This window comes from Melospiza melodia, chromosome 16 (genome assembly GCF_035770615.1).
Source record: "Melospiza melodia melodia isolate bMelMel2 chromosome 16, bMelMel2.pri, whole genome shotgun sequence".
NCBI lineage: Eukaryota > Metazoa > Chordata > Aves > Passeriformes > Passerellidae > Melospiza > Melospiza melodia.
The window spans coordinates 3,396,939-3,404,955 of NC_086209.1; positions in this window are offsets into that span (position 1 = coordinate 3,396,939).

Here is an 8,017-nt window from a genome sequence, read left to right on the forward strand (position 1 = left end):
AGGCTTCCCAATTCTTGAATGAGCACTTCAGGCAATGGAATTCTTTCCTTTACCTTATTAATATCAAATACTACAGTTGTTGTAGTGACCACAAGGTAAATTAAATCAGATGTTTTTGGGATCTAAAAGCGGATTATAGTCTAAATAACTGTTAGCAATGGAGGGCAATAAATAAATAAATAAATCCCCACAGCTGGAGTAATTTACAAAACATAATAGGGAAAAATGGGCCTTGGCTGTTAGAAATCAGAGCATTAAAAGGGTGTCACACAGAACAAGGTTAAGGCCTATTAAAGCATTGTAATTTTGCAGCCTTTAATGTTATCAGCATTTTCCATTTGATGCTGCCAGATAATAACTAAGAGTGGACAACAAATATTAGCTAAGAGTGGACAACAAATCTCGTGCCTGTACTGTCAGGGTACGTGCAGAGAATGTCCCCAGGCTGAACAAAGAACCCATTCCCTGCGTGTAGGGGATGACACCTCCCAGTGGTGACAGCTCTGTGCTGAGGTGGCTCCTGCCAGGCTCAGACAGGGGCTGTGAGTGCCCCCTGCCCCACAGCCAGGCACGGGGCACAGCCCAGGAACTGCCTCAGTTTCTCTCCTCCTTTGAGCCTTGCTAAGAGAACAGCAGCATGGGTTTCAAAGTCAAACAAGAATCCATAGGGTGACATTTGATAGTTGGGGTTATTTTTTTCTCCTTGAAAAGATCTTGTGTTTGTCCTCATCTTTAATTGAATGTTGGCTTTGTTTAGTTCACACACTGCTCCATTGGCTGGGGAATCATTTTGATGGATGTTTTCCTCCACAAGCTCAGAGAGCAGAGGTGCAGCAGACACCCCAACAGCCAGGGGAGCTGAGCAGCACCTCTGACAAACCAGAAAACCCAAAAGTTTCATGTTCTAAGGGGTTATTCCTAGTGCTGGGCAGTAACTTCAGCAGCTCCTGTGCTCAGAGCTGTAGTACGGCAAAGCACAATGCACAGAGGCATTGCCATGGCACAGCACAATATAAAAGGGACATCAAGCCACTAGGTGTGTTGGGAAGGATGAAAATTTGACAAGAAAGTCTCACAGATATGTGTGCTTAGCAGAAAGATTTTTGAATGTAGAATCTGAAGAAGGACTAGAGATGGAAGCAAGGTTTGATATTGAAGCAAAGAATTGCTAAGCCATTCTTATTGGATAACCAAGGAGGCAAAGGATGTGTTAGTTAGAAGGGGTTTTCATGGCTTAGAGCAAAGGATAAACCCATCTCAAACAAGAAGATGTTTTTACCAAGCAGGAAGAGAGCACAGGCAAACAAGCCTGCCAATGTGGCAAGGAGAAAAGAGATCTCAGAATTTTCCACTGCAAGAAAACTGAATAAAACCTTCTAGCTTAAACTGTAATGTACTAACTTTTAGTGATTGGAGAACAGTAACATGAATATGGTAATTACAGTAGTTATGATAGGCTATAGATAATAGTTAAGGTATAGATTGGTTCTGCTGCACTAAGATGCTCAGCAAAGAAAAGTCTATAATGCATTGTGACCAAAACCAAAGGGTCTTCAGGGCTGCCTGCAGCTGGAGCTGACAGCTGTAGGCACAGCTCTGTCACCCATGACCCTGAGCTGCTGTAACATTAACATCCTGGATGGAATAAACTGCATTTTGTATACAATAAACTGCACTTTGTATACAATAAACTGCATTTTGGAGAGCCTCTGGAGTCCCACATTCCTCATTTTGGCTCTTACAAGGGAGTGTCCAAAGGAGGCCATAAGGATGGGGAAGACTCTGGAGGGACCTTATGAGGAACAGCTGAAGGCATTTGGTTTGTTCATCTTAGAAAAGAGGAGGCTGAGTGGAGACCCCACTGCACTCTTCAACACCCTCCTGGGGGAAGCAGAGAGGCAGTGCTGATCTCTTCCCTCATCGCCTGGGACAGCACTCAAGGAACCAGGATGAAGGAGAGCTTTAGGTTGGAGATCAGGGAAAGGTTCCTCACCCAGAGGGTGCTGGCACTGCCCAGGCTCCCCAGGGAATGGGCACAGCCCCGAGGCTGCCAGAGCTCCAGGAGGGTTTGGATAATGCTCCCAGGGATGCCCAGGGTGGGATTGTGGGGGTGAAGGGCCAGGAGCTGGACTGGGTGGTCCTGACAGGTCCCTTCCAGCTCAGGATATTTTATGATTTTAGGACAGAGTCAACTCTCTGCAGAAGACCCAGCCAGACTCACCCACCCTGCCCACAGCCACACTTGCTGGGGCTGGTACTTGGCTTTGTTCAGGATTTCTGCTCTCAAAGATCCCCCCTGTTCTTGGGACCTCCACACATCATGTGGAGCTCCTGCAGGACCTGAGCACTTCATTCTCTCCACAGCCCCTTCCTACAGCACAATACTGCAGTTTAGGTAAAGGATCAGCGGAACCTTTCCTCTTATTGACATCAGTAAATAAGAATAGAGCAGCACTTCCCAAAGGAAGCAGGATACATAAAGAAATCTATGCAAAGTTCTTCTACCTTTATAAGGATTTTGCCTTTATCTCTTTCCTCAGAGTTCTGTGAATCACTTAAACTCTGTAACACCATCGAAGATGGAAATATTTATCATGAGAAAAGTGATATAGTTAAACAATATCAAGGACTAATAAGGAAAAAAATATCAATAATGAGTCAGTGCTTTAAGGATCAGGCAATGTTGCATCTGTATGAGATGGATGAAGCCGCTGCAGCACTGGGCAGGGAGGGGCTGTTCCTTGGCAGGGAAAGGCAGCAGAGGGTGTAATGCTCAGGAACTCCACTAGCCCTTGCCCAGCACAACACCATAGTTAAGAAAAAAAGGAAAAAATATGGAAAAACAAGGCAAGAAAAGATGATCTTGGCTGAACACATAAAGGGTATCTTGAATAAGTGATATTTAAGTCATGTTCTTGTTTATTCTTTTAAACATGCTTGTGGTGAGCAATCGTTCACCTGCTATAAATTACAAGCAACTGATAAGTCTCCATTTATGAGTCTCCAGTCAACAGCACTCATACTAAAAAAAACCAAAAAAACAAACTCAAAAGCAAAGCCATCCAGAACCAACAGCATTTTTCCAGAGCTGGACCACATAGAAAAGTTTCCAAAGCAGATCTGTAGCAGATTTCTTACAATTTAGTAGCTCAAAAAAGTCCCAAAGGGTCAGGCAAATTTCACTCTCAACCATTCTGTTGTAGTTCTTTACTAGATGTAAGTTTAATACTAAAAATAAATTAATCTGTATGCTTGAAGCCTGTTCCTTTTAACCTTAATGAGTTATGATTTTATACAGTGTAGAACCTTATCCAGAACAGCTTTAAAAATTGAAAGGAGTAAGATCAGAGAGCTGAGAATATGACGTGGGGTTTTATCCAACATATGACTTGATGTTTCCAACTAATATTCCGTGCTAAGAAGGGGAAAATGAGCCATTAAAAAAAAGTATTTTCATAGGAGATCTTCACAAATATGTTACCTCTGCTGACCTTTAGATAAAGGTAAAAAGGTTAATGCAATAGTTTGGAAATTATTAGCCTGAAAAAGGACCAATGACCTTCTCAGGGTTGTTCCCAGATTTCTCAGCATAGCTTCTAATTCCTGGGAGATCATTTGAGCCGTGCAGAGACCTTACTTAGTCAGAGTCAAAATATTTTTCTGCCTTTGTAGTGGCTCTCCCAATCTATAAAATGTGGAGTTTCCTTTTGTTCCACCTCCACCCCTAGCTGGGGAAGGTGCCAGGGCAGCCTTTCATTCATGGGGCTGCAGATTTTCCGACCCTCCGCCGGACCGGAAAGAACAACAGTTGGGATTGACTTGTCCCTGACATCTCCTCTCCTTCCCAGGGCTTGTCCACTGAGCCCTGGGTGCAGAAAACAATGCAAGTTCATTTCATCCATTTACATCACTGCTCAGTCTGGCCAAGAGTTGGGAAATTCCTGATTTAAGTCATGGCAGTATTGATAATGGAGACCCAAAGGAGGAGCACAGAGGAAATGCAGAGTTCTGGGTTCTTACCCAGCTCCTTCAATGACCTGAAATCCAGCTTGAGAAAACAATGAGATTTATTTATGCCATAATTTGCTTTTAAAGTTGATGTTGGAAAATAAAATATCTCCGTGATGGATGCAAGTCTCAGACACTTGCACAAAAACCCCTTTAGAAGTTGGACTGGGCAGTGCCAACTGTAAAGAAACGTGGAATGACATCTGAATGGGGCAAATCTCAAAGCAGGACCTTCAAGTAATGGCCACAATAGTATTTTGAAGCAGAAATTCCTCACAATTCCAGCCCCTTAGTTTTTCAGATCTAGATTCCTCTCAACCCAAGTTCTGTCAACTTGTCATTCTGCAAAACACACAAATACGACCTCCAAGAGAGATCTCCGTTTGGATGCACTATGAAATGCTGTCATTTAATCCTTCAGTCCTTCTGTCCAGCCCTAGAAACTGAAATTACCTATAAAATATAAACTACTGCAGAGCAGCATTGCTACATACATCATATGAACAGTGTGCCCTATGCAGAAGGAAAAGCTGACACAACCTGCACAATCTCCTTTGAAGGAAGGGGCTTTTGTGATGATTTATTTTTCACTGTGTCACCACAGCAGAACCAGTTCCTGGTCTCTGTCATACCATGGTGGTGGCAGTAACCCAGCACAGCCACAGGCTGCCACCAGCCTTTTAAAAACTTTTCCTGCTGCTGCTGCTCTTTCCCCAGAAGCCAGAGGAAGGCTGAGGGCAGGGTTCAGCCCCAGCCCTGCCAGGGGAAACCAGGAGCTCCCACCAGGACAAGGACTGTCTAGAAATGAGGCACACCAATAATGGTGAGACACACACCAGCTTCAGGAGGTCAGATGATTTCTTTGCTCTCCTCCTTGCCTGTGTGATTCTCAGTACTAACCACAGCTCATTGGTGGAATAGTGCAAACTCTTTTCCATCTGAGCTCTGCTAAAAAGGCAAATGGCATCTCAAGGAGCGAGCTGACCCCATTATCAGAGCCTTTGGGAGTTAAGAGAGCAGCCAGCAGTGGAGCCAGCCAAAATGCCTGAGCTGAGGCCAGCTAAGGAGCCAGCCAGGCAAGTCCAAGGCTGCTGGAAAAATACATTCTGGAGCTCAGTGTCTGGGACCCCGAGCTACTATGCACACCCTGCTTTAGTGGATGTGGGTGTTGGCTTGAACAGAGCAGCACAGCAGAGAGGGTGAACAGGAGGAGCAAATTAGACTGGAGTTACATAAAACACCTATTGACTTTTTAATGACTTTGTTACTTGGAAGTAGCAGGTATATTTACCAGAACATAATCTCCTCTTTTACAGTAAAAGGTTTTTTACAGGGAAAAGATATGCAAGAAAGGATCTTACACTATATCCTTACAGAAGTGTAGAGGAATAGAAAAGCATAAGAGAAGTGGGATGAACCTGTCTACTTACAGTCTTTTCAAGCTTTGGAAAATGTATTTTTCAGTCACTGTTGAGTATAATTGCTCTTTAAAGCCAAAAGAGAGAAGACCTTTGCCACCAAAAGCAGTAGAAAACAAGAAGATTTATTAGGTTCACAAATTATTATTCACTTACTTCCAGATCTTTATTTTAATAATAAAGAAAATTATGTATGATTTTTTAAAATGTAATGTAGATGACAGGACACAAGATAACTCAGAGACACAGGGTCTGTCCTCCCACTAATGCCAGCAACTGCATTTTGAGGGACTTCTGAGGGTGGGATCCCTGCATCAAGCATAGCCAAGCACCAGGATGGTGTCATGGCAGTGTCCAGGTCTGTGAGCACTCTGGAACAAGTTGATATCCAACTACAATCAATGGATTAATCTCTTCTCTTGCTGTACTGAAGTGCTGACCTGTCCTAAGCAGATAAGAATATTTAATGCACAGAGCTTGGCAACCCCTAAGAAATCATTGATGGAATTAAAAAGTCATAATCCTAGATGACAGTAAAGCTATTTCTAAAAGCACTGCTCTGTTTTAACCTCTGCTATCAGGTCTCAGCTCATCACTGGAAATCTGTATTTCCATGGAATGATTAAAGTCTTGAACAATGTTTGTTTTAGGGATCTCTGCTCCCTTTTCTGGGGAAGCATTTTGCTGAAGCACTGTGTAAGAGGAAAAAAAACTTCTGCCTAGAGCAGCTACAGAAATGAGAATCCCATAAGACTCTTGGGAAACTGAAAAGTAGGTGGAAATATCTGATACAGCTTGGGATTAAACCACAGTGTTAGTCCATGGCCACTTTTTAGAGCATATAGCTTTTCACTCCTGTGCCATCTGAAGCTCAGGCATAACACCTGTCCAAGAGCTCAGGCTGAGGTTTGGACTCAGCTCCTGGCCTAAGGGAACAGAAGATGATTAAGACATGAGACAGGAGGCCTGAAGCAGAAAGAAAATAGCCTGAGTTAGAAGCCTACAGCAAAACAGAGGATGAGGTGCTCAGAAATGTTTCCAAGGATTGTCAGTGCTTGCAGTGCTTCAGGCTGGAGTGAATTAGCACAGATCAGGTGAAGGAGTCTGCTACACAAAAATATCCTGTAACACAAAACTTTCCTGCTGTCAGAAATGCTCTTTTTAATCATTAGTACTTTAGCAAGAAAACACATGTGCACATACACACAAGTTTAACATTTCTCTGAAAGTCTGATCTCTTGTACTTTAGACCAAATAGAAAACATAGGGCAGGCCAAATTCTGACCAGAATCTGCAGCAAAGTTCAGCTGATCTGTGGTGTTGAAAGCCCATTGCTGCTTAAAACAAGTATTTTACAAGGCAGTGAAATAAACTTCAGATAAACACAGGCAACTGTTGCTTTGGCATGGAGGAGACCGACACGCTGCAGAAATATTACTCCTGTTTTCTGCTCCCAAGACCAAGGAGAGAACACAACTGTGCAGAGGACACTGAGACTTCTGGCAGGAGAATGTTACACATCCATAAATATCAGAACAGAGCTCCAGCAGCCTTGAGTGAGCAGGAAGATGAGAGGCCACTGGAGAAATGGTCTGTGTCAGCAAAAAGTCATGGAGAGGTTTGTCACGGGACCCTGAATGTTGCTGCTTTCCCTGGGGATGGAGGATTCCCAAAGAAAGGAAATGTGGGGATGTTTCCTCTGGCCCCTGGTGGAGTCCCATATAGGGCTGGAAGCTGCACAAGCCTGGAGGAGTGTCTGGGAATGTGGCAGTGCCACCAGGGAGGTCACCACTGAATTATGCACACAGAACACACTCAGCATTGTTTGCACATTTTGCTGCTAAAAAGGAAAGGTGTCAGCCCTGCCTCCAATTTCCCAGTTCCTCCTTTATGGTGACATTCAAGAGTGGAAGAATCTCTATAAAGATACAAAATGAACTGAAGCAATGGAGCAATTCAAGGTGCAATCATCAATTTCCTTCTGCTGAAGCAACAACCTCTGCCCCAAAGACAGCCAAGAGACCCAGGTACAATGACTTCAAATCCTTTGGCAAATATTTCCTATTATTTCTGTTGCTGAAGCCTTGAAATTGCCTTTGCAATGGCCCTCTGGGATATATGGGATGTTTCAGTGCTGGAAAGCACCCACTTTTAGCTTCAGTAAGAGAACAGATGTTTGGCATTGAGCCTGTGCTTCCCATGCTGCCCGTGCCACTCCATCCAGGGCAATGTGCATGAGAGGCAAGACAGGGCACTGGGTTTTCACTTCAACATGAACCACAAGGAAAAACATCAAACCAGCAAATGCTTCAAAATACAGGGCATATTCACTCAAAAGGAAAATCTGGTTAATCTTTGCAGTATTTACCTTGATAAAATTACACTTTTAAACTAAAGGGGCAAGAAAGAAGGAAGAGAGGCCATTCTCTTCAAGTTTGAATCTTCCTTGTGCAATGCCAGAAGTCACAGATGATCAGTGCTTGTCTCCCATCTTTTTTATTTGGAGGTTACCATTAACAACAGACAGTTACATCAAGACCTGGATAAGTACTTTTCTAACTTTAAAACCAAACAAAATACCCTCAAATGTA